At 60.6% G+C, this 22,400-nt stretch overlaps 4 long non-coding RNA genes across 4 annotated transcripts; all 4 read right to left on the reverse strand.

Annotated features, from left to right (window-relative positions):
• Window positions 1-5,580: 5,580 nt before the first annotated feature.
• Window positions 5,581-6,573, reverse strand: LOC137477643 (uncharacterized). The gene is made up of 3 exons (XR_011001119.1): window positions 6,392-6,573; window positions 5,987-6,134; window positions 5,581-5,784 (listed from the first exon to the last, which is right to left on the reverse strand). It is a non-coding gene; the product is annotated as an uncharacterized lncRNA (long non-coding RNA).
• Window positions 6,574-12,782: 6,209 nt separating this feature from the next.
• Window positions 12,783-13,605, reverse strand: LOC137477644 (uncharacterized). Its single transcript, XR_011001121.1, has 3 exons — window positions 13,496-13,605; window positions 13,187-13,324; window positions 12,783-12,954 (listed from the first exon to the last, which is right to left on the reverse strand). It is a non-coding gene; the product is annotated as an uncharacterized lncRNA (long non-coding RNA).
• A 617-nt stretch (window positions 13,606-14,222) lies between these two features.
• LOC137477645 (uncharacterized) lies at window positions 14,223-15,111 on the reverse strand. Its single transcript, XR_011001122.1, has 3 exons — window positions 14,908-15,111; window positions 14,503-14,650; window positions 14,223-14,300 (listed from the first exon to the last, which is right to left on the reverse strand). It is a non-coding gene; the product is annotated as an uncharacterized lncRNA (long non-coding RNA).
• Window positions 15,112-21,381: 6,270 nt separating this feature from the next.
• On the reverse strand, window positions 21,382-22,243 carry LOC137477646 (uncharacterized). The gene is made up of 3 exons (XR_011001123.1): window positions 22,166-22,243; window positions 21,857-21,994; window positions 21,382-21,624 (listed from the first exon to the last, which is right to left on the reverse strand). It is a non-coding gene; the product is annotated as an uncharacterized lncRNA (long non-coding RNA).
• Window positions 22,244-22,400: the final 157 nt, after the last annotated feature.

Consider the following 22,400-nt stretch of genomic DNA (forward strand, 5'->3'; position numbering starts at 1 on the left):
GACCTGCCACCCCCCGAGCCCTGGCAGCTCTGGTGCCCGTCTCCTGCCCCAGAGACCTGTGCCCCCGGGGGGCTTCTGTGCCAGAGGGAGCCAAAGCCCACGTGCACTGGGGGCTGTGCTCCTCCCTACAGGGGCTGTTGGCAGGAGCACCTGGAGCAACTGGTGGCAACACTTGGTCTCTGTCAGAAGCTCTTACTCCGTGCTGGAATTATTTTCTCATTGAAGTCATTTCCTGCAGCACAAAAACGTGGTTGCAGTGAAGACACAGAAAAATCTGGCACTAAGGAATCCTCACTTCAGGGAAGCTTCACTTCCTATTGCTGAACTCATAAAGTTCCAAAATTTGCAAACTTCCCAAATTAATTGGGATGGCCTGAGAAGGTGAATGGTTTGGATGCTTGCTTCCATCTAAAAGCAGCTACTCATTTGCAATAACGTACTCCACTGAACGTCACTTTTGAAACATAGCACTATACCGAGGCAAAAAGGCCATTCTTTGGTGTGCAAATGGTTTTCAATGAAGGGGTGATAACAGCGTAATTCTCTTAAGGAATAAAAGCTCTCAAGGAATGAAAGTCCACTCAGTCTTACAAAAGTAGTCCAAACAAATGAGTAGATGGAAAAAGGGCTCATCCTCCCCCAGTAGAGATATCTAAGTGGCCAAGAAAGTACAGCTCTCCCATCTTGTTCCCTGCAGGAGAATCAGGGCCACAAAGAGATAAAGTCACAGATATTCCTTCTGGCCTCCACAAGCAAAGCTGTGCCAAACCACAGACGCTGCCTTCAAACGGACTCCAATTCCAGCCTAGACCTCTCACCTTCCAGACAGCTCCTTCCCCAACACGTCCCCCAAAACCAACCCCCCGCAAACACCCGCAGAGAAGCCCTCAACAGCCCGCCAGAACCCCCAGCTGTCCCCGTCCCTCCGCAGAGCGTTCCCACCCTCCAGCAGACCCCCTGGTTCCCTGCACGTGCCGTGGGATGGCACTCGGGAGGATCTGCTCCAAGGCCTTCCCTGGCAGCAAGCTCAGGCTGCCAGGCCTATGGATCCTGGCTCATCCTTCCCACCGAGCCTTCCTGTGCACGGCTGTTCCACTGGCACATCTGCGCTCAGCTCAGACTTCTCCACTCAGCCAGGGCTGCTGGTAAAGGATCGAGAGCAGCCTGGCAAGCTCTTTCTCCAGCTCCTTCTGTACTCTTGGGGCAGGTGGAACATTCCACAGGAAAGCAACTGGTGCCACAAGGAGTGGGCAGCATCAGGCAGCTCTGGGGAGGCCCCTCAGGACTGCTGTACCCTGAGGGAACACTGTTGGCCATCCCCTGTGTGTATCTGCAAAAGCTTAAAATCAGCTGCCTCAGCTGCCAGGGCCTCTCTTGGCCAGCATCCTGACGTGGATGCAGGACTGCTGCGAGGCACTGCCGGGACCCAGCGGGACAGGACCGGCTGTCTCGTGTCCACGTAGCACCCCTCACGCAGCCAGGGCCGTCCCGAAAGCAGACAGACGCTCCCGTGTCAGCGGAGAGGAGCAAGGAGCACTGGGCTCCTCTCAGGGTGTCTCAGCATGGGGCTTCAGTGGGAGGGGCAGGCAGGCCACCCACATTCAGGGCATGCCCTGCATCAAACGGACGCGCATTTTGGCCTTTTCTTCCCTCCACCCCAGAACCAGGCCTGATATCTCCTCCTCTGGAGTGGAGATTTCCCAGTTGTGTCGTCATCTCACACTTGGCCAGTGCGTGAGATGAGCTGCAAGGGCTTGTGATACCGCCTCCATGCCAAGCACAGCTCCATTGTGTATTTTTCCTCTTTCACAGGTTAACTTCCCCATCCACTGACCAATCCATCGTTTCTTTTAAGGATCAAATTCCCATCAATTACACAGTAAGGTTTCCTTCACTGTCTGTCCTTCGTTATCTTTTTGATGTGCACAACAGCAGACCAACTATGGCAGGGCCTTAGACCCGACTTCGGTCCCTGACACACAGGCTCCTTGTCCCACTGCTGGCCCTCAGTGTGCTCAGCAAGATCTGCAGCTGCACAGTGTTGTGGAACTGCACCTTCAGCACAGGCACCTTTCCAGCCTGATCCGCCCTCGTTCCTCTGCGTGTGTGCACAAAACACGGCGTGGAAGAGAACGGCAGCAGGGGCCTGTGTGTCCCGGGGCTCAGGATTTGCGTCGCTTCAGCTCCACATAGATGGAGGCAAAGTGAAGAAGCCAAACTGTTTATTAAGGGAAAATGAAACAAAGGGATGAGCTGGGAGGGAAAAACAGGGAATGGGCAGGGTCTGAGGGCTTGGCTTATGGAGCTGTCCAAAGGAAGAGTGGAAGGAAAAGACAGGAATGGGCATGATCTGAGGGCTGGTGAGATGGAGCTGTCAAAATGGAGGGAGAACGGAGGGGGGAAAGTGGATGGACAGTGTGTGAGGGCTGGAGGGAGGGAGCTATCTACAGGCAGGGAGAGGGCTGAAGCCATGCGAGCTTCCCACAGGCTCAGCTGTATCAATCATCAGCTGTGCCTGGAGCCCCAGTGGCAGTGGGAGGTGGTGTCCTCTTCAGCGTCTCCTGGTGCTGCTCTTGGGACACTGCTTCACCGGATCCAGAAAACAAGCCTATCTCTTCAGCTTCTAGGCCTATTTGGGCTTGAATTTCAATGTCAGAGCAGGATGGGGTGGTAACTTTCTTTGGGGATGGAAGGCCTGGAACAGAGAGCAAGAGAGCCATGGTCAGAGCCTGGATCTGCAGTGACCTGAGGAGACCATTCTGCCACGGCCACCTCCCCCAACAATTGCCAAGGCCAAGAGAGAGGTGTTGGCAACAGGATCAGCAGCAAGCTGCTGGCCACAAATTCCACCCATGTCCCTGAAATCCCTGTGTGCTCTGCCCACGCCACCTCTCCTCCACACAGGGAGTGAAAGCCGCCAGAGCTGGGGCAGAAATTCCCACTCCCTGCCCAAGCAATGCAGCTCTCCCCCCGCCAGCCCCCGCTGACAGCCCGCTGCCCTCACTCACCCTGACTGAGGGCGTGGAGCTCTGCCTGCGGCCCCCTCATCATGGGAACGGCGGCCATCTCTGAGAACAAAGAGTTCATCTTGGCCCCAGCGGCACAGCTCCCTGCCAGCGGCGCTGCCAGCCCTGTGGCCACACGCCCTGGTGGCCCGGCAGGGCTCAGCCCGGGCCCTTGCCGCACGCTGCCGCCCCAGGGCACGGCTGCCGGAGGGCGGCAGCAGCGCCGAGGCCAGGCGGGGCTCCACGGCGCCGGGCCCGGATGGCGCTGCCGGGGCAGCAGCCGGGGCTGGGGCCGAGCTGCGGCGGGGCGGGGAGGGAGCCCGGGCTCGTGGCTCACCCAGGAACCTGACGGCCGCCTCTCGCAGGGGCTCCTGTGGGCTCTGCAGGTAGGGCAGGGCCCGGCGCAGGATCTCGGCCGCTCGGCTCCTGTCCTCTTCCAGCTGGAGAGAACGGCAGGAGGGAAGGGTTGGCGCGGGCTCGGCCCCTGGGCCCGGCGCTCCCTGCGCCCTGCCCCGGCCTCCCCTGCCCGCACAGCCCCGAGGCCCGGCCAGCAGCCGCTGGCACCGGGCTCTGGAGGGGGCAGAGGGCCGGCTGCTGCCCGGGGAGCCGCGGGGCCGCTCCATCGGCACCGGGCTGGGCCCACGGGAGCCTGGAGAAGAGCCCACACACCGAGCACCGCGCTCAGGGGGCTTCTCCCGGCTGAGCCTGGGGCTTCCCGGCCATCCTTACCAGGCACTCGGCAAACTTTGACAGCTGCTCCTTCTTCACCAGCTGCTTGAGCTTCCTCCTCCTCAGGAACTCGGCCACACGAAGCAGCGTTTCCCGAGAAGCCTGGAGAGCAGCAGAGAGCCAGAGATGGCCCCACAGCCCAGGGCACAGGACCCGTGTTCCTGTGCCAAGACCTGGAGGAGGCTGCAGCCCGCCAGGCGCCAGGGCAGGAGGCAGCCGAGCTCCCTCCCAGGGATCCACCAGCATGGCACCAAGCCTCACCTTTGCAATGCGCTGGTTCTCATCGTGGCAGTAGAAAAAGAGTGGGAGCAGGCTTTGGCTCAGAATCTCCTCAAGCGCCTTTTTTCCCTCATCCACTACCAGGTCCATCACCCTGAAGAAGAGCTCAAGGGAGAGCACCTGCACATAGCTGTTGTCCTGGAGGAAAGGAAGAGGGCGAAGCCTTAAGACCACTTTCTCCAGGCTCACCTGGGTACAAAGTTTCTGGGCAGCAGCCAGTGCCTGCAGCTGAGGACACAGAGCCTTACACAGTCAAAGAGCAGCAGGAGCGCCTCAGCCAGCTTTGGGGCAGTGGTGCTGGATACAAGGATGTCTTTGTGCTGGAGCACGTTCGTGAACACACAGAGGCTCGTGCTGACCACCTCTCCATCTGCATCATCCAGCAGCTCCAGAAGGCGCTGAGACAGACCGCACATCCTTCTGGCCTGTGTGGAACACAAGGCTGTGCTGGGAAGCCGTGGACGGCTGCACGGCCAACACCGCCCTGGCACTGCCACCCCACCCTGCTGCTGCAGGGCCCACGGGCCAAAGGCCTGTCCCAAAGCACTGGGGCAGGTGAGGCAGGAGAGCTGGCAGCAGCTGCCTCAGCTCCTGAAGCCCTGCCAGCCCAAGGGGCTGCTTTGCCCAGCGCAGCTTCAGCCGCTGCCCCCTTCTCACCATCGAGGGATCCTTGCTGAGCACCACGAGGCCTCTGAGCACCAGGCGACACCGCTGCCTGCACTCGTTCTGCAGGTGCCTTGACATGATCTCCAGTACGCTGTCACCACATTTAGACATGTCCAGGCAATGCAGGACCTGAAAGGCACGGGGCAGTGACAGGGGACCCGGCCGGCAGGAGCCCAGAACCGCACAGGGCTGGGCCCAGGCAGCAGCACAGGGCGTGGTAACCGTCCTGGCCGCTGTGGCTGCGAGAGGGCAGAGAGCTGGGAGACAGCTCAGCGAGGCAGCGCTGGCCTTCAAGCTCACCTCCACAAGGAATGCCAGGAAGGGCAGATCCCAGCGTGGCTCCTCCCTGCTCAGTGGCTGGAGCAGGTGGAATGCAATGTGGCAACAGAAGGGGACCAAGACATTGCACATCTCCCTGGCAGGGGGGAAAAAAGGCACCAAGGCCCTGAGGTGGGGGGGCCAAACATCTCCCAGGACTGACTCACAGAGGTCCAGCCCTTCCCCAGCATCCCTGGAGGGGGTGGAGGTGCTTTTAAAGGCAGCTACTTCTGGGCACCCCCCTCTCCCAGCCTTTTCCATTCTTCTTGGCCGTCCCTTCGTGACAAAACCCTCTGGCCCATGACCACAGGGACTGTGAGGGGCACCCGGGCACAGGGCACAAATGCCGGGGGCAGTGGGGAGAAGGGGGTCTCACCTGGCCAGCAGACCCACAGCGTAGTGCTGGGTGTCAGCACACAGCATCATGTCCCAGCCACGCTTGCACTCCATAGCCATCACCACATGGTCACACCGCAGTCGGCTGAGGAGAGCCTTCATGGCCTGCACTGCAAACCTGTGTGCAGAACAAAGCCCAGGTCACACTGGGAGCACTGGTGCTGGCCACAGGGGCACGGGAAGGACAGGAGGACTGGGACCTGTTGGGCTTGCTGGGAAGGCCGTGTTCCTCCTGGCATGCTCTCCAGAAGTTATCAACTTCCTCTGGTGGCATCAGCTGTGTGGTGATGACAACATGGAAGAGCAGAGCCACAAACAGGCGGGAGGAATAAAGGATCATCGCCTTGTGGCACTCAGGCACCTGGACAATCACCCAGATCACCAGAGTTGCCTGCAAGAGAAGCAGCCCCAGGCAGGGCTCAGTGCCGAGGTGTCCATGGGGCAGGGCCCAAGGGCAGACGCAGGGGAGCAGCGGGCCTGGTGCCCCCTGAGCCTGCCCCTAGCCCAGGTTTCAGCCCAGCGCCTGAGGCGTGGAGAGGATGGAGAGCTGCTGGAGAGGTGACCTGGGGGTGAGCAAAGGCCCAGAAACTCACAGCCAGGGCAAAAACATCCTCGTTGTCCCCGTCAGAGGTGCACATTCTGGTCAGAGGCCAGTCCTCCATCACACAGAGCAGTGTTGGCAGCACTTTCTCCACTGCTGGTCCCGATGATCCTATGGTTCTCCACATCATTGCAGCAGCTCTGTGGGATCAGAGCTCTGTGTCAGGGGCATGTCGGTCACAGCACCATGCCCTGTGCAGCTGTGGGGGCCCAGGTGACAGAGCCCTGGAGCCCTGAAGGGCAGGGAAGGAGCAGTGGCAGCAGGCTCAGGAAACAGAGGGGCCCGAGGGTCCTGGGCCTCTCTGCCTGTCTGGCAGACCCCACGGGACAGGCTGTGCAGGGCCACGGGCCCTAAAGGCTGCTGAGCCCTGAGCTCTCAAGGCTCGTGGGCCCTGTACCTGTCACACGTTGGGGCACAGCGCAGGAGGGTCAGCACCACGTCAGCAGGGTGTTCTTCAGCCAGCCTCAGAATGTTAATTTGCATCCTGACATCCACAGAGACATGGGACACCAGCCTCTGGTGAATGTTCCTTATAATGCCTGTCACCTGGAGGAGGCATGGGAGAGACTTGGAGCGCTGTCCAAGCAAGCAAATTTCCCCAGCTTCCCCCAGGAAGTGCTTCCCTTCCCACCACGCTGCGTTGGCCTCAACGGCTGAGGGGGCCAAGTGGCCAAGGCTTGAGGGAGCACAGAGTCCTGGGAGGCCTTCAGGCCAGGCCCAAGGCTGCTTACCTGCTGCTGAAAAGGAACAGCACTCTCCTCAAGAAAATCCATAATGGGAGCATGAATCATAGTGGGAGCAGGCGTGGTGTCAGTATTTGTGATGCCCTGAGTCTCTTCATTGTCCCTGTTGGTGATGGCCACATCCTCAGTCTTTGATGAGTGAAGAGCCTTTGCCCAGGTTTCAGTCGCTGAGGCGTCAGAGTCTTCTGAGCGCTCAGCCGAACCTGGGCTGACATCAGGCTCTGCCTGGAGCTCGGTCAGCCCCGAGTCGGGCTCGGCCGGGCCCTCAGCTGCTGTGCTGCCAGTCCTTCTACGTCGAATGCGCAGGGACTTGCGGAACATCTGCAGGAGAACAAAGGACAGGGAAGCCAGGGATGTTCCATGGAGTGCTCCAAGCGTGGTGCTCGGCTGAGCGGGGACAGCAGGCCCAGCCCAGCTGGGGATGGCTGCTGGTACCTTCAGGGCTTTGCGGAAGCGGCCACGGGTGGGTTCCTGCTCTTGTGTCTGGTCCAGGGCTGCACCTGGCAAAGAGCGAGCACAGCCAGAGCTGAGAGGCTGCGGGAGAGGCTGGAGAGCACAGCCCAGCCCTGCGCTCCCCAGGCAGGGACAGCCCCGGGATGCCCCAGGGGATGGAGCACGGCCACTGCGGGGTGTCTGCCCGGCCCCTCTTCCATCCTGTCCATGGGCATGTCCCCAGGGGATGGGATGGGATGGGATGGGATGGGATGGGATGGGATGGGATGGGACGGGGTCAGCTCTTGCCACTCACCATCCTGCAGTGGCTGGAACTGCTCCAGTTCTTCATGCTGTTGTGCTGGGGCAGCTCCAGAGACTTCCTTTTTTTTCCCTCTGAACACTTTGAACACATTGAGAAATCTGTCTGCCATGCCAGAGTCTGGCCTTGAGGGCACCTTGGAGGTAGATGGCAAGGTGAAGTTCTGAGTCCACAAGTCGTGTAGTTGTGCCTTGAAGGCACCTGAGACAGAGAAACCTCAGGAAGGCTGCAGGACAGCAAGTCCTGCACTCCGGTCTTGAGGGCTCCTGCCACAATGACAGGAGACTCCTCGTAAGGATTGTGGTCACCAATTTCCTCAGTCTGGCCTCGCGAGCACCTGCAAAAGAAAAGCCTCGGGAAGGCCACGGGCTGCCAAGTCCCGTAGTCCTGCCACGAGGTCACCTGTAGGAATAACGCCTCGGAAAAGCTCTGGGTCGGACACGAACGAGCGCGCTGTGCGGGGGCTCCTCACGGCACCGCTCTGTCCCGTCCTGTCCCGTCGCCTGCTCTGAGCACTGTGGCGTGCTCTTGTCACTGGCAGCTCCTATGTCACCACGTGTCACAAAGGACCCTTGGACAGCCAGCTCCCTTCCAATTCCACGGTGACCATGCTGCAGCGCGTCGCAAAGGGCCCTTGCACACACTGTCACCTGCCCTGGGGCCACCCCCAGCCCACCCAAAGTGGCCCAGGTTGGAAGGAATCCCTGGCCCCCACGTCTCAGACAGCCCAACAGGATCTTTAGGAATGGCTCAGACCATCAGCAAACCCTGCCCTGCTCTGCAAGCTCAGGGCAGCAGAAGGAGCCCCCAGGGCTGCCGACGCAGCCGCGCTGGGAAGGGCACGGGGCCTTCCACGGAAGCTGCCCCGGCCTCCTTGGGACACGTCCCGGCTGGTGGCCATCCTAAACCCGTGGGTGTGACAGGGACAAGGAACGTGTGGGCCAGGGCACGAACGCTGCTCTGAGCCCTGGGGCCTGGGGAGCGCTGACACCAGCAGGTGTGGCAGAGTCCCCGCCCAAGCAGACCTGCCACCCCCCGAGCCCTGGCAGCTCTGGTGCCCGTCTCCTGCCCCAGAGACCTGTGCCCGTGGGGGGCTTCTGTGCCAGAGGGAGCCAAAGCCCACGTGCTTTGGGGGCTGTGCTCCTCCCTGCAGGGGCTGTTGGCAGGAGCACCTGGAGCAACTGGTGGCAACACTTGGTCTCTGTCAGAAGCTCTTACTCCGTGCTGGAATTATTTTCTCATTGAAGTCATTTCCTGCAGCACAAAAACATGGTTGCAGTGAAGACACAGAAGAATCTGGCACTAAGGAATCCTCACTTCAGGGAAGCTTCACTTCCTATTGCTGAACTCATAAAGTTCCAAAATTTGCAAACTTCCCAAATTAATTGGGATGGCCTGAGAAGGTGAATGGTTTGGATGCTTGCTTCCATCTAAAAGCAGCTACTCATTTGCAATAACGTACTCCACTCAACGTCACTTTTGAAACATAGCACTATACCGAGGCAAAAAGAAGGCCGTACTTTGGTGTGCAAATGGTTTTCAATGAAGGGATGATAACAGCGTAATTCTCTTAAGGAATAAAAGCTCTCAAGGAATGAAAGTCCACTCAGTCTTACAAAAGTAGTCCAAACAAATGAGTAGATGGAAAAAGGGCTCATCCTCCCCCAGCAGAGATATCTAAGTGGCCAAGAAAGTACAGCTCTCCCATCTTGTTCCCTGCAGGAGAATCAGGGCCACAAAGAGATAAAGTCACAGATATTCCTTCCGGCCTCCACAAGCAAAGCTGTGCCAAACCACAGACGCTGCCTTCAAACGGACTCCAATTCCAGCCTAGACCTCTCACCTTCCAGACAGCTCCTTCCCCAACACGTCCCCCAAAACCAACCCCCCGCAAACACCCGCAGAGAAGCCCTCAACAGCCCGCCAGGACCCCCAGCTGTCCCCGTCCCTCCGCAGAGCGTTCCCACCCTCCAGCAGACCCCCTGGTTCCCTGCACGTGCCGTGGGATGGCACTCGGGAGGATCTGCTCCAAGGCCTTCCCTGGCAGCAAGCTCATGCTGCCAGGCCTATGGATCCTGGCTCCTCCTTCCCACCGAGCCTTCCTGTGCACGGCTGTTCCACTGGCACATCTGCGCTCAGCTCGGACTTCTCCACTCAGCCAGGGCTGCTGGTAAAGGATCGAGAGCAGCCTGGCAAGCTCTTTCTCCAGCTCCTTCTGTACTCTTGGCGGAGGTGGAACACTCCACAGGAAAGCATCTGGTGCCACAAGGAGTGGGCAGCATCAGGCAGCTCTGGGGAGGCCCCTCAGGACTGCTGTACCCTGAGGGAACACTGTTGGCCATCCCCTGTGTGTATCTGCAAAAGCTTAAAATCAGCTGCCTCAGCTGCCAGGGCCTCTCTTGGCCAGCATCCTGACGTGGATGCAGGACTGCTGCGAGGCACTGCCGGGACCCAGCGGGACAGGACCGGCTGTCTCGTGTCCACGTAGCACCCCTCACGCAGCCAGGGCCGTCCCGAAAGCAGACAGACGCTCCCGTGTCAGCGGAGAGGAGCAAGGAGCACTGGGCTCCTCTCAGGGTGTCTCAGCATGGGGCTTCAGTGGGAGGGGCAGGCAGGCCACCCACATTCAGGGCATGCCCTGCATCAAACGGACGCGCATTTTGGCCTTTTCTTCCCTCCACCCCAGAACCAGGCCTGATATCTCCTCCTCTGGAGTGGAGATTTCCCAGTTGTGTCGTCATCTCACACTTGGCCAGTGCGTGAGATGAGCTGCAAGGGCTTGTGATACCGCCTCCATGCCAAGCACAGCTCCATTGTGTATTTTTCCTCTTTCACAGGTTAACTTCCCCATCCACTGACCAATCCATCGTTTCTTTTAAGGATCAAATTCCCATCAATTACACAGTAAGGTTTCCTTCACTGTCTGTCCTTCGTTATCTTTTTGATGTGCACAACAGCAGACCAACTATGGCAGGGCCTTAGACCCGACTTCGGTCCCTGACACACAGGCTCCTTGTCCCACTGCTGGCCCTCAGTGTGCTCAGCAAGATCTGCAGCTGCACAGTGTTGTGGAACTGCACCTTCAGCACAGGCACCTTTCCAGCCTGATCCGCCCTCGTTCCTCTGCGTGTGGGCACAAAACACGGCGTGGAAGAGAACGGCAGCAGGGGCCTGTGTGTCCCGGGGCTCAGGATTTGCGTCGCTTCAGCTCCACATAGATGGAGGCAAAGTGAAGAAGCCAAACTGTTTATTAAGGGAAAATGAAACAAAGGGATGAGCTGGGAGGGAAAAACAGGGAATGGGCAGGGTCTGAGGGCTTGGCTTATGGAGCTGTCCAAAGGAAGAGTGGAAGGAAAAGACAGGAATGGGCATGATCTGAGGGCTGGTGAGATGGAGCTGTCAAAATGGAGGGAGAACGGAGGGGGGAAAGTGGATGGACAGTGTGTGAGGGCTGGAGGGAGGGAGCTATCTACAGGCAGGGAGAGGGCTGAAGCCATGCGAGCTTCCCACAGGCTCAGCTGTATCAATCATCAGCTGTGCCTGGAGCCCCAGTGGCAGTGGGAGGTGGTGTCCTCTTCAGTGTCTCCTGGTGCTGCTCTTGGGACACTGCTTCACCGGATCCAGAAAACAAGCCTATCTCTTCAGCTTCTAGGCCTATTTGGGCTTGAATTTCAATGTCAGAGCAGGATGGGGTGGTAACTTTCTTTGGGGATGGAAGGCCTGGAACAGAGAGCAAGAGAGCCATGGTCAGAGCCTGGATCTGCAGTGACCTGAGGAGACCGTTCTGCCATGGCCACCTCCCCCAACAATTGCCAAGGCCAAGAGAGAGGTGTTGGCAACAGGATCAGCAGCAAGCTGCTGGCCACAAATTCCACCCATGTCCCTGAAATCCCTGTGTGCTCTGCCCACGCCACCTCTCCTCCACACAGGGAGTGAAAGCCGCCAGAGCTGGGGCAGAAATTCCCACTCCCTGCCCAAGCAATGCAGCTCTCCCCCCGCCAGCCCCCGCTGACAGCCCGCTGCCCTCACTCACCCTGACTGAGGGCGTGGAGCTCTGCCTGCGGCCCCCTCATCATGCGAACGGCGGCCATCTCTGAGAACAAAGAGTTCATCTTGGCCCCAGCGGCACAGCTCCCTGCCAGCGGCGCTGCCAGCCCTGTGGCCACACGCCCTGGTGGCCCGGCAGGGCTCAGCCCGGGCCCTTGCCGCACGCTGCCGCCCCAGGGCACGGCTGCCGGAGGGCGGCAGCAGCGCCGAGGCCAGGCGGGGCTCCACGGCGCCGGGCCCGGATGGCGCTGCCGGGGCAGCAGCCGGGGCTGGGGCCGAGCTGCGGCGGGGCGGGGAGGGAGCCCGGGCTCGTGGCTCACCCAGGAACCTGACGGCCGCCTCTCGCAGGGGCTCCTGTGGGCTCTGCAGGTAGGGCAGGGCCCGGCGCAGGATCTCGGCCACTCGGCTCCTGTCCTCTTCCAGCTGCAGAGAGCGGCAGGAGGGAAGGGTTGGCGTGGGCTCGGCCCCTGGGCCGGGCGCTCCCTGCGCCCTGCCCCGGCCTCCCCTGCCCGCACAGCCCCGAGGCCCGGCCAGCAGCCGCTGGCACCGGGCTCTGGAGGGGGCAGAGGGCCGGCTGCTGCCCGGGGAGCCGCGGGGCCGCTCCATCGGCACCGGGCTGGGCCCACGGGAGCCTGGAGAAGAGCCCACACACCGAGCACCGCGCTCAGGGGGCTTCTCCCGGCTGAGCCTGGGGCTTCCAGGCCATCCTTACCAGGCACTCGGCAAACTTTGACAGCTGCTCCTTCTTCACCAGCTGCTTGAGCTTCCTCCTCCTCAGGAACTCGGCCACACGAAGCAGCGTTTCCCGAGAAGCCTGGAGAGCAGCAGAGAGCCAGAGATGGCCCCACAGCCCAGGGCACAGGACCCGTGTTCCTGTGCCAAGACCTGGAGGAGGCTGCAGCCCGCCAGGCGCCAGGGCAGGAGGCAGCCGAGCTCCCTCCCAGGGATCCACCAGCATGGCACCAAGCCTCACCTTTGCAATGCGCTGGTTCTCATCGTGGCAGTAGAAAAAGAGTGGGAGCAGGCTTTGGCTCAGAATCTCCTCAAGGGCCTTTTTCCCCTCATCCACTACCAGGTCCATCACCCTGAAGAAGAGCTCAAGGGAGAGCACCTGCACATAGCTGTTGTCCTGGAGGAAAGGAAGAGGGCGAAGCCTTAAGACCACTTTCTCCAGGCTCACCTGGGTACAAGGTTTCTGGGCAGCAGCCAGTGCCTGCAGCTGGGGACACAGAGCCTTACACGGTCAAAGAGCAGCAGGAGCGCCTCAGCCAGCTTTGGGGCAGTGGTGCTGGATACCAGGATGTCTTTGTGCTGGAGCACGTTCGTGAACACACAGAGGCTTGTGCTGACCACCTCTCCATCTGCATCACCCAGCAGCTCCAGAAGGCGCTGAGACAGACCGCACATCCTTCTGGCCTGTGTGGAACACAAGGCTGGGCTGGGAAGCCGTGGACGGCTGCACGGCCAACACCGCCCTGGCACTGCCACCCCACCCTGCTGCTGCAGGGCCCACGGGCCAAAGGCCTGTCCCAAAGCACTGGGGCAGGTGAGGCAGGAGAGCTGGCAGCAGCTGCCTCAGCTCCTGAAGCCCTGCCAGCCCAAGGGGCTGCTTTGCCCAGCGCAGCTTCAGCCGCTGCCCCCTTCTCACCATCGAGGGATCCTTGCTGAGCACCACGAGGCCTCTGAGCACCAGGCGACGCCGCTGCCTGCACTCGTTCTGCAGGTGCCTTGACATGATCTCCAGTACGCTGTCACCACATTTAGACATGTCCAGGCAATGCAGGACCTGAAAGGCACGGGGCAGTGACAGGGGACCCGGCCGGCCGGAGCCCAGAACCGCACAGGGCTGGGCCCAGGCAGCAGCACAGGGCGTGGGCACCGTCCTGGCCGCTGTGGCTATGAGAGGGCAGAGAGCTGGGAGGCAGCTCAGCGAGGCAGCGCTGGCCTTCAAGCTCACCTCCACAAGGAATGCCAGGAAGGGCAGATCCCAGCGTGGCTCCTCCCTGCTCAGTGGCTGGAGCAGGCGGAATGCAATGTGGCAACAGAAGGGGACCAAGACATTGCACATCTCCCTGGCAGGGGGGAAAAAAGGCACCAAGGCCCTGAGATGGGGGGGCCAAACATCTCCCAGGACTGACTCACAGAGGTCCAGCCCTTCCCCAGCATCCCTGGAGGGGGTGGAGGTGCTTTTAAAGGCAGCTACTTCTGGGCACCCCCCTCTCCCAGCCTTTTCCATTCTTCTTGGCCGTCCCTTCGTGACAAAACCCTCTGGCCCATGACCACAGGGACTGTGAGGGGCACCCGGGCACAGGGCACAAATGCCGGGGGCAGTGGGGAGAAGGGGGTCTCACCTGGCCAGCAGACCCACAGCGTAGTGCTGGGTGTCAGCACACAGCATCATGTCCCAGCCACGCTTGCACTCCATAGCCATCACCACATGGTCACACCGCAGTCGGCTGAGGAGAGCCTTCATGGCCTGCACTGCAAACCTGTGTGCAGAACAAAGCCCAGGTCACACTGGGAGCACTGGTGCTGGCCACAAGGGCACGGGAAGGACAGGAGGACTGGGACCTGTTGGGCTTGCTGGGAAGGCCGTGTTCCTCCTGGCATGCTCTCCAGAAGTCATCAACTTCCTCTGGTGGCATCAGCTGTGTGGTGGTGACAACATGGAAGAGCAGTGCCACAAACAGGCGGGAGGAATAAAGGATCATCGCCTTGTGGCACTCAGGCACCTGGACAATCACCCAGATCACCAGAGTTGCCTGCAAGAGAAGCAGCCCCAGGCAGGGCTCAGTGCCGAGGTGTCCATGGGGCAGGGCCCAAGGGCAGAAGCAGGGGAGCAGCGGGCCTGGTGCCCCCTGAGCCTGCCCCTAGCCCAGGTTTCAGCCCAGCGCCTGAGGCGTGGAGAGGATGGAGAGCTGCTGGAGAGGCGACCTGGGGGTGAGCAAAGGCCCAGAAACTCACAGCCAGGGCAAAAACATCCTCGTTGTCCCCGTCAGAGGTGCACATTCTGGTCAGAGGCCAGTCCTCCATCACACAGAGCAGTGTTGGCAGCACTTTCTCCACTGCTGGTCCCGATGATCCTATGGTTCTCCACATCATTGCAGCAGCTCTGTGGGATCAGAGCTCTGTGTCAGGGGCATGTCGGTCACAGCACCATGCCCTGTGCAGCTGTGGGGGCCCAGGTGACAGAGCCCTGGAGCCCTGAAGGGCAGGGAAGGAGCACTGGCAGCAGGCTCAGGAAACAGAGGGGCCCGAGGGTCCTGGGCCTCTCTGCCTGTCTGGCAGACCCCACGGGACAGGCTGTGCAGGGCCACGGGCCCTAAAGGCTGCTGAGCCCTGAGCTCTCAAGGCTCGTGGGCCCTGTACCTGTCACACGTTGGGGCACAGCGCAGGAGGGTCAGCACCATGTCAGCAGGGTGTTCTTCAGCCAGCCTCACAAGGTCAATTTGCAGCCTGGCATCCACAGAGACGTGGGACACCAGCCTCTGGTGGATGTTCTTCACCTTGGCTGGTACCTGCAGGAGGCATGGGGGAGACTTGGAGCACTGTGCAAGGGAGCAACTTTCCCAGCTTTCCCCAAGAACAGCTTCCCTTCCCACCACACTGTGCTAGCCTCAAAGGCTGAGGGGCCTCAGAGACCATGGCTTGAGGGGACACACGATCCTGGCTGGCCTCCAGGTGTGGAGCCAGGCTGCTTACCAGCTGCTTGTGAGAAGAAACACAAGGTTCCTTGAAATAGTCGAAGATGAGTTCCTGACTCAGAGTGGGCGTGGTGCCAGTATTTGCAAGGCCCTGAGTCTCTGCAGTGCTGGCATTTGTGGTGGCCACGTCCTCAGCCACTGCCATGGCAGCCTTTGCCTTGTCCTCGTTCATTGCTGCCTCAGAGTCTGGGCTGGTGTCAGTATTTGTGATGCCCTGAGTCTCTTCATTGTCCCTGTTGGTGATGGCCACATCCTCAGTCTTTGATGAGTGAAGAGCCTTTGCCCAGGTTTCAGTCGCTGAGGCGTCAGAGTCTTCTGAGCGCTCAGCCGAACCTGGGCTGACATCAGGCTCTGCCTGGAGCTCGGTCAGCCCCGAGTCGGGCTCGGCCAGGCCCTCAGCTGCTGTGCTGCCAGTCCTTCTACGTCGAATGCGCAGGGACTTGCGGAACATCTGCAGGAGAACAAAGGACAGGGAAGCCAGGGATGTTCCATGGAGTGCTCCAAGCGTGGTGCTCGGCTGAGCGGGGACAGCAGGCCCAGCCCAGCTGGGGATGGCTGCTGGTACCTTCAGGGCTTTGCGGAAGCGGCCACGGGTGGGTTCCTGCTCTTGTGTCTGGTCCAGGGCTGCACCTGGCAAAGAGCGAGCACAGCCAGAGCTGAGAGGCTGCGGGAGAGGCTGGAGAGCACAGCCCAGCCCTGCGCTCCCCAGGCAGGGACAGCCCCAGGATGCCCCGAGGGATGGAGCACGGCCACTGCGGGGTGTCTGCCCAGCCCCTCTTCCATCCTGTCCATGGGCATGTCCCCAGGGGATGGGATGGGATGGGATGGGATGGGATGGCATGGGATGGGATGGGATGGGATGGGGTCAAGCCGGCCACAGGCATCAGCCCTGTGGCCCAGCTCTGCCACTCACCATCCTGCAGTGGCTGGAACTGCTCCAGTTCTTCATGCTGTTGTGCTGGGGCAGCTCCAGAGACTTCCTTTTTTTTCCCTCTGAACACTTTGAACACATTGAGAAATCTGTCTGCCATGCCCGAGTCTGACCTTGAGGGCACCTTGGAGGTAGATGGCAAGGTGAAGTTCTGAGTCCACAAGTCGTGTAGTTGTGCCTTGAAGGCACCTGAGACAGAGAAACCTCAGGAAGGCTGCAGGACAGCAAGTCCTGCACTCCGGTCTTGAGGGCTCCTGCCACAATGACAGGAGACTCCTCGTAAGGATTGTGGTCACCAATTTCCTCAGTCTGGCCTCGCGAGCACCTGCAAAAGAAAAGCCTCGGGAAGGCCACGGGCTGCCAAGTCCCGTAGTCCTGCCACGAGGTCACCTGTAGGAATAACGCCTCGGAAAAGCTCCGGGTCGGACACGAACGAGCGCGCTGTGCGGGGGCTCCTCACGGCACCGCTCTGTCCCGTCCTGTCCCGTCGCCTGCTCTGAGCACTGTGGCGTGCTCTTGTCACTGGCAGCTCCTATGTCACCACGTGTCACAAAGGACCCTTGGACAGCCAGTTCCCTTCCAATTCCACGGTGACCATGCTGCAGCGCGTCGCAAAGGGCCCTTGCACACACTGTCACCTGCCCTGGGGCCACCCCCAGCCCACCCAAAGTGGCCCAGGTTGGAAGGAATCCCTGGCCCCCACGTCTCAGACAGCCCAACAGGATCTTTAGGAATGGCTCAGACCATCAGCAAACCCTGCCCTGCTCTGCAAGCTCAGGGCAGCAGAAGGAGCCCCCAGGGCTGCCGACGCAGCCGCGCTGGGAAGGGCACGGGGCCTTCCACGGAAGCTGCCCCGGCCTCCTTGGGACACGTCCCGGCTGGTGGCCATCCTAAACCCGTGGGTGTGACAGGGACAAGGAACGTGTGGGCCAGGGCACGAACGCTGCTCTGAGCCCTGGGGCCTGGGGAGCGCTGACACCAGCAGGTGTGGCAGAGTCCCCGCCCAAGCAGACCTGCCACCCCCCGAGCCCTGGCAGCTCTGGTGCCCGTCTCCTGCCCCAGAGACCTGTGCCCGTGGGGGGCTTCTGTGCCAGAGGGAGCCAAAGCCCACGTGCTTTGGGGGCTGTGCTCCTCCCTGCAGGGGCTGTTGGCAGGAGCACCTGGAGCAACTGGTGGCAACACTTGGTCTCTGTCAGAAGCTCTTACTCCGTGCTGGAATTATTTTCTCATTGAAGTCATTTCCTGCAGCACAAAAACATGGTTGCAGTGAAGACACAGAAGAATCTGGCACTAAGGAATCCTCACTTCAGGGAAGCTTCACTTCCTATTGCTGAACTCATAAAGTTCCAAAATTTGCAAACTTCCCAAATTAATTGGGATGGCCTGAGAAGGTGAATGGTTTGGATGCTTGCTTCCATCTAAAAGCAGCTACTCATTTGCAATAACGTACTCCACTCAACGTCACTTTTGAAACATAGCACTATACCGAGGCAAAAAGAAGGCCGTACTTTGGTGTGCAAATGGTTTTCAATGAAGGGATGATAACAGCGTAATTCTCTTAAGGAATAAAAGCTCTCAAGGAATGAAAGTCCACTCAGTCTTACAAAAGTAGTCCAAACAAATGAGTAGATGGAAAAAGGGCTCATCCTCCCCCAGCAGAGATATCTAAGTGGCCAAGAAAGTACAGCTCTCCCATCTTGTTCCCTGCAGGAGAATCAGGGCCACAAAGAGATAAAGTCACAGATATTCCTTCCGGCCTCCACAAGCAAAGCTGTGCCAAACCACAGACGCTGCCTTCAAACGGACTCCAATTCCAGCCTAGACCTCTCACCTTCCAGACAGCTCCTTCCCCAACACGTCCCCCAAAACCAACCCCCCGCAAACACCCGCAGAGAAGCCCTCAACAGCCCGCCAGGACCCCCAGCTGTCCCCGTCCCTCCGCAGAGCGTTCCCACCCTCCAGCAGACCCCCTGGTTCCCTGCACGTGCCGTGGGATGGCACTCGGGAGGATCTGCTCCAAGGCCTTCCCTGGCAGCAAGCTCAGGCTGCCAGGCCTATGGATCCTGGCTCCTCCTTCCCACCGAGCCTTCCTGTGCACGGCTGTTCCACTGGCACATCTGCGCTCAGCTCGGACTTCTCCACTCAGCCAGGGCTGCTGGTAAAGGATCGAGAGCAGCCTGGCAAGCTCTTTCTCCAGCTCCTTCTGTACTCTTGGCGGAGGTGGAACACTCCACAGGAAAGCATCTGGTGCCACAAGGAGTGGGCAGCATCAGGCAGCTCTGGGGAGGCCCCTCAGGACTGCTGTACCCTGAGGGAACACTGTTGGCCATCCCCTGTGTGTATCTGCAAAAGCTTAAAATCAGCTGCCTCAGCTGCCAGGGCCTCTCTTGGCCAGCATCCTGACGTGGATGCAGGACTGCTGCGAGGCACTGCCGGGACCCAGCGGGACAGGACCGGCTGTCTCGTGTCCACGTAGCACCCCTCACGCAGCCAGGGCCGTCCCGAAAGCAGACAGACGCTCCCGTGTCAGCGGAGAGGAGCAAGGAGCACTGGGCTCCTCTCAGGGTGTCTCAGCATGGGGCTTCAGTGGGAGGGGCAGGCAGGCCACCCACATTCAGGGCATGCCCTGCATCAAACGGACGCGCATTTTGGCCTTTTCTTCCCTCCACCCCAGAACCAGGCCTGATATCTCCTCCTCTGGAGTGGAGATTTCCCAGTTGTGTCGTCATCTCACACTTGGCCAGTGCGTGAGATGAGCTGCAAGGGCTTGTGATACCGCCTCCATGCCAAGCACAGCTCCATTGTGTATTTTTCCTCTTTCACAGGTTAACTTCCCCATCCACTGACCAATCCATCGTTTCTTTTAAGGATCAAATTCCCATCAATTACACAGTAAGGTTTCCTTCACTGTCTGTCCTTCGTTATCTTTTTGATGTGCACAACAGCAGACCAACTATGGCAGGGCCTTAGACCCGACTTCGGTCCCTGACACACAGGCTCCTTGTCCCACTGCTGGCCCTCAGTGTGCTCAGCAAGATCTGCAGCTGCACAGTGTTGTGGAACTGCACCTTCAGCACAGGCACCTTTCCAGCCTGATCCGCCCTCGTTCCTCTGCGTGTGGGCACAAAACACGGCGTGGAAGAGAACGGCAGCAGGGGCCTGTGTGTCCCGGGGCTCGGGATTTGCGTCGCTTCAGCTCCACAGAGATGGAGGCAAAGTGAAGAAGCCAAACTGTTTATTAAGGGAAAATGAAACAAAGGGATGAGCTGGGAGGGAAAAACAGGGAATGGGCAGGGTCTGAGGGCTTGGCTTATGGAGCTGTCCAAAGGAAGAGTGGAAGGAAAAGACAGGAATGGGCATGATCTGAGGGCTGGTGAGATGGAGCTGTCAAAATGGAGGGAGAACGGAGGGGGGAAAGTGGATGGACAGTGTGTGAGGGCTGGAGGGAGGGAGCTATCTACAGGCAGGGAGAGGGCTGAAGCCATGCGAGCTTCCCACAGGCTCAGCTGTATCAATCATCAGCTGTGCCTGGAGCCCCAGTGGCAGTAGGAGGTGGTGTCCTCTTCAGTGTCTCCTGGTGCTGCTCTTGGGACACTGCTTCACCGGATCCAGAAAACAAGCCTATCTCTTCAGCTTCTAGGCCTATTTGGGCTTGAATGTCAATGTCAGAGCAGGATGGGGTGGTAACTTTCTTTGGGGATGGAAGGCCTGGAACAGAGAGCAAGAGAGCCATGGTCAGAGCCTGGATCTGCAGTGACCTGAGGAGACCGTTCTGCCACGGCCACCTCCCCCAACAATTGCCAAGGCCAAGAGAGAGGTGTTGGCAACAGGATCAGCAGCAAGCTGCTGGCCACAAATTCCACCCATGTCCCTGAAATCCCTGTGTACTCTGCCCACGCCACCTCTCCTCCACACAGGGAGTGAAACCCGCCAGAGCTGGGGCAGAAATTCCCACTCCCTGCCCAAGCAATGCAGCTCTCCCCCCGCCAGCCCCCGCTGACAGCCCGCTGCCCTCACTCACCCTGACTGAGGGCGGGGAGCTCTTCCTGCTGCCCCCTCATCATGCGAACGGCGGCCATCTCTGAGAACAAAGAGTTCATCTTGGCCCCAGCGGCACAGCTCCCTGCCAGCGGCGCTGCCAGCCCTGTGGCCACACGCCCTGGTGGCCCGGCAGGGCTCAGCCCGGGCCCTTGCCGCACGCTGCCGCCCCAGGGCACGGCTGCCGGAGGGCGGCAGCAGCGCCGAGGCCGGGCGGGGCTCCACGGCGCCGGGCCCGGATGGCGCTGCCGGGGCAGCAGCCGGGGCTGGGGCCGAGCTGCGGCGGGGCGGGGAGGGAGCCCGGGCTCGTGGCTCACCCATGAACCTGACGGCCGCCTCTCGCAGGGGCTCCTGTGGGCTGTCCAGGTAGGGCAGGGCCCGGCGCAGGATCTCGGCCGCTCGGCTCCTGTCCTCTTCCAGCTGGAGAGAGCGGCAGGAGGGAAGGGTTGGCGCGGGCTCGGCCCCTGGGCCCGGCGCTCCCTGTGCCCTGCCCCGGCCTCCCCTGCCCGCACAGCCCCGAGGCCCGGCCAGCAGCCGCTGGCACCGGGCTCTGGAGGGGGCAGAGGGCCGGCTGCTGCCCGGGGAGCCGCGGGGCCGCTCCATCGGCACCGGGCTGGGCCCACGGGAGCCTGGAGAAGAGCCCACACACCGAGCACCGCGCTCAGGGGGCTTCTCCCGGCTGAGCCTGGGGCTTCCCGGCCATCCTTACCAGGCACTCGGCAAACTTTGACAGCTGCTCCTTCTTCACCAGCTGCTTGAGCTTCCTCCTCCTCAGGAACTCGGCCACACGAAGCAGCGTTTCCCGAGAAGCCTGGAGAGCAGCAGAGAGCCAGAGATGGCCCCACAGCCCGGGGCACAGGACCCGTGTTCCTGTGCCAAGACCTGGAGGAGGCTGCAGCCCACCAGGCGCCAGGGCAGGAGGCAGCCGAGCTCCCTCCCAGGGATCCACCAGCATGGCACCAAGCCTCACCTTTGCAATGCGCTGGTTCTCATCGTGGCAGTAGAAAAAGAGTGGGAGCAGGCTTTGGCTCAGAATCTCCTCAAGGGCCTTTTTCCCCTCATCCACTACCAGGTCCATCACCCTGAAGAAGAGCTCAAGGGAGAGCACCTGCACATAGCTGTTGTCCTGGAGGAAAGGAAGAGGGCGAAGCCTTAAGACCACTTTCTCCAGGCTCACCTGGGTACAAAGTTTCTGGGCAGCAGCCAGTGCCTGCAGCTGGGGACACAGAGCCTTACACGGTCAAAGAGCAGCAGGAGCGCCTCAGCCAGCTTTGGGGCAGTGGTGCTGGATACCAGGATGTCTTTGTGCTGGAGCATGTTCGTGAACACACAGAGGCTTGTGCTGACCACCTCTCCATCTGCATCACCCAGCAGCTCCAGAAGGCGCTGAGACAGACCGCACATCCTTCTGGCCTGTGTGGAACACAAGGCTGGGCTGGGAAGCCGTGGACGGCTGCACGGCCAACACCGCCCTGGCACTGCCACCCCACCCTGCTGCTGCAGGGCCCACGGGCCAAAGGCCTGTCCCAAAGCACTGGGGCAGGTGAGGCAGGAGAGCTGGCAGCAGCTGCCTCAGCTCCTGAAGCCCTGCCAGCCCAAGGGGCTGCTTTGCCCAGCGCAGCTTCAGCCGCTGCCCCCTTCTCACCATCGAGGGATCCTTGCTGAGCACCACGAGGCCTCTGAGCACCAGGCGACGCCGCTGCCTGCACTCGTTCTGCAGGTGCCTTGACATGATCTCCAGTACGCTGTCACCACATTTAGACATGTCCAGGCAATGCAGGACCTGAAAGGCACGGGGCAGTGACAGGGGACCCGGCCGGCAGGAGCCCAGAACCGCACAGGGCTGGGCCCAGGCAGCAGCACAGGGCGTGGGCACCGTCCTGGCCGCTGTGGCTGCGAGAGGGCAGAGAGCTGGGAGGCAGCTCAGCGAGGCAGCGCTGGCCTTCAAGCTCACCTCCACAAGGAATGCCAGGAAGGGCAGATCCCAGCGTGGCTCCTCCCTGCTCAGTGGCTGGAGCAGGCGGAATGCAATGTGGCAACAGAAGGGGACCAAGACATTGCACATCTCCCTGGCAGGGGGGAAAAAAGGCACCAAGGCCCTGAGGTGGGGGGGCCAAACATCTCCCAGGACTGACTCACAGAGGTCTAGCCCTTCCCCAGCATCCCTGGAGGGGGTGGAGGTGCTTTTA

Source organism: Anomalospiza imberbis, chromosome 7 (genome assembly GCF_031753505.1).
Source record: "Anomalospiza imberbis isolate Cuckoo-Finch-1a 21T00152 chromosome 7, ASM3175350v1, whole genome shotgun sequence".
NCBI lineage: Eukaryota > Metazoa > Chordata > Aves > Passeriformes > Viduidae > Anomalospiza > Anomalospiza imberbis.